General features: G+C 42.5%; 1 long non-coding RNA gene across 1 annotated transcript in view; it reads right to left on the bottom strand.

The window, feature by feature from the left end:
• LOC105887918 overlaps window positions 1-7,873 on the bottom strand; it is a 21,033-nt gene extending 13,160 nt beyond the window's left edge. The window contains exons 1-2 of the long non-coding RNA XR_001161654.1: window positions 7,853-7,873; window positions 4,970-4,990 (exon numbers count right to left, since the gene is read on the bottom strand). This is a non-coding gene — a long non-coding RNA (uncharacterized LOC105887918). The remainder of the gene's footprint in view (window positions 1-4,969; window positions 4,991-7,852) is intronic.
• Between the last annotated feature and the right edge of the window lie 1,516 nt (window positions 7,874-9,389).

Genomic DNA, 9,389 nt, shown 5'->3' with positions numbered 1-9,389 from the left:
TTGGTCTACAGAAGATCATTAATGTTTTGTGACCATATAAGTTGTAACAGTGGATTGTTTTATGTGTAGGTATTATTGTTAAATACAGGGACTGTTTCCAGGCACAGAATATGAATCATAAGTTAGGATGGACATTAGATGTGATTATGAGGATATAGTGAAGGTCTGCGGTCCTAGATCTACAAATGTGTGGTGAGAAATTAGAACAAACTGGAGACGGCCATTGACACATGGACTCTGCCTAGCTGTGTTAGAAAAATACTTTTGACTCCAAGCCTTAAAATACCCACGTGGAGTCAGCACTCACCTCATTTACACTGTCAAGAGCTCCCTGGACACTGAACCTCCAAAGGGAGGAGGTCTCCCCTGAACCAGGAGCATCAGGGTTTACTCGGGAGTATAACATAGGTGAGTGTGGGGCTGGGGCTGGGTCAGGCCCTGGCGGCACTGCTGCTTGGGAGGAGCCACTTCACCTTTGTATCAGTTGTTAAAAATAGGATTTGGATCCTTTGGTCAGGTTTCCCCCAATTCTTTTGAGGTGTCCATGTTCAACTGCTTGAGATTTGTTTTGGCAACCGCCTGCCTGAAGTTGCTTATAGGCTGTTCTTCACCTTGTTTCCAAGGCTGAGGAACAGAAAGTAGCCTCTGTTTTGAGGAGGTGGAAGTTAAGTATACAATTATTTTTTACTGTGACTTGTTCAGGACCACATTTTACAAAATGCCTTGTTTCCTTTATTACTGTTTCTGGAAAGGAAAGTTCTGTTAATATTGTTTAGTTTGAATATAGAATAGTTATTTTAATTAGGGCTTATTTTGGAAAATTCTGAGTTTAATTCAAATATATGTCAGTACCTTCTAAAGTAAGGTAATATTCAGAGACAGTTCTGATGAGATGGCTTAGAGAAATTTCTGGAATATTCACATTCGAAGATTCCTTATTAATGAATGTCTTTGACTTAAATCTAACCAAAAACTGCAACATTATTCTTTGTACATTTTCATTATATAGTGTTAACAAGCTTAGTTGCAAACAAATAAAATACTTAAGCTATTTGTTTACTTTGCCTTCTTAATACTGTGATAATGTTTATTAATTCCTATAACTTACATGAGGCTGCTATAACCATTTCTCCAGTACATTAAAGATTTATAGACTTTTTTTAAAAGCCCAGCAGTGGTTTTTTAAATTAAAGAATGATTTTACTTCATATCTGAAGGGCAATTTGTTTCATCTCGTTTTTCCAGTCATTTGTTCCTAGAAGAGAAGCATAGCAGTGGGTATAATGGGAGTGGTGCTGCAGTGGGATAGTTGCGCCAACAAGGAAAGGGCAGGAAGCCATCAAAAGTCCTGGGGGCTGGACCAGGATTGGGAAACACTACCTCACTGACATCTTTTTAAAGATCAGTGTGAAGTATACACTCACTATGTCAAGTGTCAGCCCCCATTCCTACTAAATGGTCTCTGGCTGGGAAGCAGAGTAGGTTTCAATAAGGAAAATGACACCCCCTCACCGGTGTTGGGTTGTTGTTATGACATGGCTTACCCTCTAGGGCCACAAAGACAGAACACACTGCAATGGCTAGGGGTTGGGATCTCCTCTAAAGAGATTAGACATGTTTATTTAGTGTTTATTATAATACAGAGAAAAAACACTTCCTGGGACAGAAAATGAAGACTGGCAAAAGAAGAAATTTATCCTTGGACTTTGTGTTCTAGAGCGAACTTAAGGGGACTCCCAGGTACGGAAGTTTCTTTGTCCCATGGAAATCACAGCCCAAGGTCCAAAGAAGCCAATAAATTACAGAAACCTATAAGGATGTGCCAAGACCTGTGATTTTAGCATATCTGGTGAGCTAGTTAAAAAGTTTTCCTCTCTTTCTTTTTTTTTTTTTTTTTTTTTTTTTTTGAGACGGAGCCTCAAGCTATCCCCCCTCGGTAGAGTGCCGTGGCATCACGCTCACAGCAACCTCCAACTCCTGGGCTCAAGCGAGTCTCCTGCCTCAGCCTCCCGAGTAGCTGGGACTACAGGCGCCTGGCCATTTTTTGGTTGCAGCCATCATTGTTGTTTGGCAGGCCCGGGCTGGGGATTCAGACCCGCCACCTTAGGTGTATGTGGCTGGCGCCTTAGCCACTTGAGCCACAGGCGCTGAGCCAGTTTTCCTCTATTTTAATTCCAGTTGCTATCCTCGAAACTAAAGTTGTAGACTTCAGTGAAGGAGTAAGTATCCATGCCTGGGGTCAGAGAAGTAAAGGGAAGATGAGAGCTCCTAGGGCAGTGGTAATTGTTGAAAGCTCCCAAAGGGGGAGACCAGGAATTCAAAAACTTGGGCCAACCTTCTATACCCTGTGAATCTTCTCGGCCTACCGTGGAGGATTGGTTGGCAAGTATAGTAGTCAAAGAAATGGCCTTTGGATGTGTGTAACCCTGGAGTTTAGATTCTGCTTTGCCACTAATTTGCTATGTGAACCTTGCCAAGTTACTGGACTCCCTGAGCCATGGTTTCCTCATCTATAAAATGGGGGTTAATAGTATGTACATCATTGAGTTTTGTTTTCAAATGCAAGAAATAATACATGTAAAGAAGGTATTTAACACAGCTAAAGACATCAACTATGCAACTTTAAAAATGTTAATAGCAGGTTTCTTTATAATGGGCTTCATCAGATCTGAAGACCAAAACCTTCCTGTCTTAAAGTGGTGATTCAACTTTTCAGTATGAATAGCCCCTTGTTAACATCACAATATCATATTTTCTTATTAGAATTTGTACTTTTAAGTGTTTGAATAAGGAAACAATAAAAGATGAATTACGAATTCAGTAGTGCCTTTCCGTCGGTCTGTATTCATGTATGTCTTACATGTTACTCACTATAGCAGGGGTCAGCAAACTGGCCTGTTTTTGCAATTAAAGTTTTATTGGAACACTGCCATAGCTCTTAATTTGCATCTGTGACTACTTTTCACACTTCAACTCCAGACTTCCATAGGTGCCACTTTAAAGACCACAGTATCAGGCTGGGCGCTATGGCTCACGCCTATAATCCCAGCACTGTGAGAGGCCAAGGCGGGTAGATTGCCCTGAGCTCACAGGTTTGAGACCAGCCTGAGCAAGAGCAGACCCCTGTCTCTAAAAATAGCCACGTATTGTGGCCGGCACCTGTAGACCCAGCTACTCTGGAGTCTGAGGCAAGAGAATCACTTGAGCCCAGGAGTTGGAGGTTGCTGTGATCTGTGATGCTACAACACTCTTACCAAGGGTGACAAAGTGAGAGTCTGTCTCATAAAACAACAACAAAAAAACCCCACACTTTGGGCAGCACCTGTGGCTCAAAGGAGTAGGGTGCCGGCCCCATATGCGGGAGGTGGCAGGTTCAAACCCAGCCCTGGCCAAAAAAAATGCAAGAAAAAAGTTTAAAGAGCACAGTATGGACCACAGAGCTGAAAATGCTTTATAGCCTTCAAGTTTATGGGGCCCTGTACAATAGCCTTAATAAACATTTGAAAAAGTGGATACAATGCAAATTTCATTTATAATTCTTTGTGTATCATGGATTGATGGGCTCTTGCTCTAATTTCTAATTCCTAGGAATGTTATACCTTAAGTTGAGGTATGATGAAAAATTCTTTTGCTTATAAATGAAAACCCATTGCTGAGCTAATGAACAACTTTTTATTTTTATTCTTGAGACAGAGTCTCAAGGTGTCACTCTGGGTAGAGTGACAGAGTAAGACTCTGTCTCAAAAAATATATATAAACATATAAGAATAAATCATTAGCTACCTAGCCCAAACCACACTTTCAAGTAAATAATGAGCACTTGGTTATAGGGAAGGTGCAGTACTACGATTAGTAATTTCAATACCTGGCTTGGCGCCTGTGGCTCAAGCGGCTAAGGCGCCAGCCACATACACCAAGAGCTGGCGGGTTTGAATCCAGCCCGAGCCTGCCAAACAACAATGACAACTACAACCAAAAAATAGCCAGGCGTGGTGGGCATCTGTAGTCCCAGCTACTTAGGAGGCTGAGGCAAGAGAATCCTTGGGCCCAGGAGCTGGAGGTTGCTGTGAGCTGTAATGTCACAGCACTCTACCCAGGGTGACAGCTTGAGGCTTTGTCTCAAAAAACAATAATTTCAATACCTAAAGTCTTTGTTGTTTTCTGAGACAGACTCTTGCTCAGGCCAGAGTGCCACGGCACCATAGCTCACAGCAACTTTGAACTCCTGGGTTCAAACAATCTTCCTATTTCAGCCTTCTGAGGAGCTGGGACTAAAGGCACCTGCCACAACCCCTGGCTAATTTTTCTTTTTTTAGTAGAGATGAAGTCTCACTCTTCCTCAGGCTAGTCTCTGAACTGTGCTCAAGAGATCCTGCCTCAGCCTCCCAGAATGCCAGGATTACATGTGGTGAGCCAGTGCACCCAGCCAATACCTGAAGTCTGTGGGTCTCTCTTGTTTTTACTGATTATAGTATCTAATGCCTCATCTCTTTATGTGCCAGGTTTTCTGTGAACTGGACAGTATATTTGAAAAATTATTTGTAGGAGTAAAGAGGACAAGGATAAGGGTAGTATCTGCCACTAGGAAAGATTTCTGATTTTCCCTGGGGATACTATCAAGCTTTTTTTTTTTTTTTTGCCATTTTTGGCTGGGGCTGGGTTTGAACCCGCCACCTCTAGCATATGGGGCCGGCGCCCTACTCCTTTGAGCCACACAGGTGTTGCCCTCAAGCTATCTTAATTCAGATTTTTGAAGACCAGAGATTCCCTAAGTTAGCAAGTCCACTTGGAAACTGGTTTACTTTTGTATTATCTTATCTTGAAGTTGTTTCTCAGTCATTCAGCAGGCATCACTAGTGTGTTCTGTGTCCTTTACTTGTGGAGGACATATATTTGAATTTTTTTTTTTTGAGACAGTCTTACTATGTTGCCCTCAGTAGAGTGACATGGTGTCACAACTCACAGCAACCTCAAACTCATGGGTTTAAGCCTCCCGAGTAGCTGGGACTATAGGCACCTGCCTCAACACCTGGCTATTTTTTGGTGACAGTTGTTATCATTTAGCAGGCCCAGGCTAGGCTCAAACCCACCAGCCTTGGTATATATAGCTGGCACCCAACCCATTGAGCTATGGGCACCATAGCTTTGAGTTTTTAAAGCCTGACAAGTTCTGTAAGTAACACTAGTGTATCTGTCTTATATTTCCAGTGTCTAATTTAGAGTTAACATAAAGTCAATTGAATCTTGACCCGTGAGAAAGAGCCCAGTCTAGCAAGGGAGATGAGCAAGCAAGGTAAAAGTTAAGTGTTGTGTGAATGGTATAGGTAGTGGGCTGAAGAAAATAAGAGGTGGTTCTAAGCAGCAGTGATCGGGAAAGCTTTATTGAAAGAGATAGGGTTGAAGCAAGGTTCAAAGGATGATTGGGCTTAGATAGGTGAAAGAAGGAATTGGGTTTGAAATAAGTGAAGCCCAACCAGTGTGACATTATAGTGGTGTGTAGAGAGGACATTCTTGTTTAGCCAGAGTAAAAAACTGGTATGGATCCTGGGGAGTTTGGAGACAGTTGGTAGGGGCTGGGTAGTAGAGGGCATTTTGGCCTTTTTTTCTGTAGGAATCCGAAGAGTTTGGGGAAAACTAACTTAGGGCTATGTACAGGACAGGAGGGCAAATACCTAACTAGAGAGAGGTTGAGGGCGGAGTTATTGAGTAAATGTTTATTGAGTGCCTACTGTTTGCCAAGTTTAGTTACCCTGATCTGTGTGCAGGAATGCTGACTCACTAACTATTGGTCTATAAAACCAGACTGTAGTGTATTAGTTTATGATCAAAGTATGTATCAAGTATAGTTAAGAGCCTCTTCCTTTTGTACAGTCAGAGGTACTGAAGGCCTACACGCTGACTGGGAAGGATAATTAAACATGACTGGTTTCACCTGGCTGTGAAGAACATGGCTCTTGAAGAATGTAGTCTCCCCTGTCCCCATAGGCACACCTTCAAAGAGGCTTTTCTTTTGATTTATCTTTGCCCCTTACTTGCTTTTTGTTTGTTTGCTGCTGCTTCTTCTATCTTTTTGTGTGTCCCATCTCCAAGAGGTGTGTTACACTGTGACCTTACTTGCTTAATATGGCACCATTCCATAGCAGCTGCTGACTCCTTTACCCGGGAGGATGTGGGGTGACATAGATTTTTTTTTTCCTTTTTAACCTAGGTTCTCTAAATCTACATTTTCAAGCCACTAGTTAGCTCTTGCACGCACTATTGAAAATTTTTCCTCTCGAGACTCCCAAGCACTGACTCATCCCATCATTTTTCATGGTGCTCCTGTTATTCTGCCTGGAATTCCCTTTCACTTGACAAATACGTACTCAAGTGGCAACTGTCTTTCTGCTCCCTTCTTCAAGGCAGAGTTATTCAGTAAATGTTTATTGAGTACGTACTGTTTGCCAAGTTTAGTTACCCTCATCTGTGTGCTATAAAACCAGACTGCAGTGTATTAGTTTATGACAAGAGTATATGTCAGATATAGTAGACTGGCCTATACCAAAATGAGGAGAATTCTCAGAATGTAATGTTTAGCAATATCACTCACTATCCCTACCACCATAGGCCTGGCACAATTCCTCCCCAATTCAGTTTGTTTCAGTGTTTCCTGATCATTTCATCTATTCAGTTCGGTACTTCCTCCATCCTCAAATGGCACATTCTTAAGTATCACTTACATAGTCTACTCTGATTTTCATTATATTCCAGGCCTTGGTACCCATTTATCTTTCTAATTACTTTGCTTGTATTCTCTGTTGTTCTATCCAACAGCTGAATTTCTGGGTTGGGGGTATGGAGAATTTCCAAACTCACTGTCTTCCCCAGGTGTGCTACCCAGGCTACTCAGTTTATTCAAATCTGTATGGCAGTTGTACCAGGATACAGACCCTAAATTTCCCATTATGGTCTATCTGCAGAAGGGTAATATCAGAACTTTCGTCAGGTTATGAATAAGAGGTGTGTAAACACAAAGATACCCTTATGAGTTGAAGACAGAAGTCCTGTGAATGGAGACCCAGCAGGATTTTAAACAGCCCCACTAGTGACAGTTCAGACACCCTGTGCTCATGTAGTATCTGAGGCTTATCAAGGGGAGGGACTGAGGACATTTGATCAGCACTTCAATCCTCTGTTACACTTTGAAAATAACAAGGCTAAGTTGGGGGAAACATTGCTGGAAGGGCGGTGAATTCCTACTTGTGTTCCACTGGGTCTTGGAACCTTGAAGTTCCAAATATGAAATGGAAAAAGGTGCCAGCTTGGGCTTGCCTCTCTACACATGAAGTGCACACTCCCACGAAGCAAAGGAAACATAGAGTAAGGCAAAGAAAAGGTAGAGGGGAGAATGGGAAGGGTGGGGGGAGGGTTTGAGGTTAGGTCCCTGGCAGCCTAGGAGCATCTGAACCAAGGCAGCCACCTGTGTGCACCACAGCAATGCACAGGCTCGGTTCTGGCATGGGCATTCTCATAGTTGTTGGTTTTCAGCCTTTGTGGTGGAGGAAGGCCTGCCACCACTGATATCCTTGCACACCCAAGCTGACACATGGCTGTGTGCATGGTCCAGTGGAAGGGGCTGGCATATCAGAATTTAACAATTTCTTTTTTTTTTTTTTGAGAGTGTTTTACCTTGTCACCCTCAATAGAGTGCTGTGCTATCACAGCTCACAGCAACCTCAAACTCTTGGGCTCAAGTAATTCACTTACCCTCCCAAGTAGATGGGACTACAAGCACTTCCCACAACACCTGGCTGTTTTTTGGAGATGGGGTCTCAAGTTGGCTCAGGCTGGTCTCGAACTCGTGAGCTCCAACAATCCACCGACCTCGGCCTCCAAGACTGCTAGAATTATAGGCACGAGCCACCGTACCCGGCCATATTTAACAATTTCTATAATATATGTCTATATGGCTGACAGGACTTGAAAGGCCTAGATATGTCTAAGGAATTGGGGAGTTTTCAACAGAAAATGATACATGACAACCTAAGTGACTAAGGCAGATATCTCAGTTATTGGAGACTTACTAAGCCAAAGGTGAGGATGCCTGGGAAAAACACAAACCACAGACAAATCTGTGGGTGTTTTTCTAAAGGGGAATTTTAGAGCTTTAATAAAGAAGGAGCATACGGAATTGAAGAAAAAAAAAGCAAGGGGTGTGGGTGGGTAGTGAGACAAAATGCTTTAAATTCTTGTGAGGCCCAGGAAAATCTACATTTTACACATAGTAAGGTAAATGTTAGAAAAGAGAACTGAAGGCAGCATCGATTACATATATGGTTCTGGGTAGGATGTTTGATCCTGACTTACCTCTGTTCTGCACCCGAGAAGATAAAATTATAATTCATCATGAGTGTGGAATCAAACAGACTTTAGTTTTAGAAGTTAGACTTCACCAACAGACTGAAAGTTACAATCACATGTCGTTGCTTCATATGGGAGGCCTCAGCAAGGAATTTCTTTATGAATATCTGTAGGCCTTCCCTTCTCTTTTGCAGAAAGGGTTAGAAGGTGATCATAAGATTTTTATTTTACACACAATAAAGTGGATCTGGATAGATTAGGCGTTTGTCTGGGAGACAGTGAGAGAGTAACAGTGAGTGGGCAGGATCATTCCAGACAGAAGAAACTGCTCCATATAAAGCTTGGAAGCCTGAGAGCAATTCTGGAAGGCTGAGAACATAAGTTTGAGTGGGAGTGTTAAGCAATGGGATCTCTAGAAATGCATGATGGGTCTTCAATACCAAACCCCCAGATTTTGACCTTTTCTTGAAACACTGACTTTCACACACAGCCCAGGTAGAATGGATGGCTTCCTCCTTTGTGTTTCATTCATGTTTCTCTAACAGAAAGATCATTCACCACAACATTCTGATTGTGTCCTCATCTTAAGAGCCCAACAAAGGCCATGAAAGTTTTTGAATGGACAGATTTGAGTTTTATTTATTTTTTTTGAGACAGAGCCTCAAGCTATCCCCCTGGGTAGAGTGCTGTGGCTTCATAGTTCACAGCAATCTCCAACTTCTGGGCTCAAGCGAGTCTCCTGCCTCAGCCTCCCAAGTAGCTGGGACTACAGGGCTGTCATTGCAGCTGTCATTGTTGTTTGGCTGGTCCAGGCTGGATTCAAACCCGCCACCTTAAGTGTATGTGGCTGGCGCCTTAGCCACTTGAGCCACAGGTGCTGAGCCAGATTTGAGTTTTAGAAGAGTAATTGGCAACAATAGAGGAAGACCTGGTAAACAAAGCCATCAGAGTGGAAAGTAAATTCCTTTGCCTGCCTCCATTTTACCTAAACCTAATTTTTGAAATCTGAGACCCCAAAGGTTCTTTTCTTTTCTTTTTTTTTTTTTTTT

This window comes from Otolemur garnettii, unplaced genomic scaffold (genome assembly GCF_000181295.1).
Source record: "Otolemur garnettii isolate 467f Iridium unplaced genomic scaffold, OtoGar3 scaffold00144, whole genome shotgun sequence".
Taxonomy (NCBI): Eukaryota; Metazoa; Chordata; class Mammalia; order Primates; family Galagidae; genus Otolemur; species Otolemur garnettii.
Note: the sequence above shows the minus strand (reverse complement) of the source record. Positions and strands in the feature narration are given on the sequence as shown.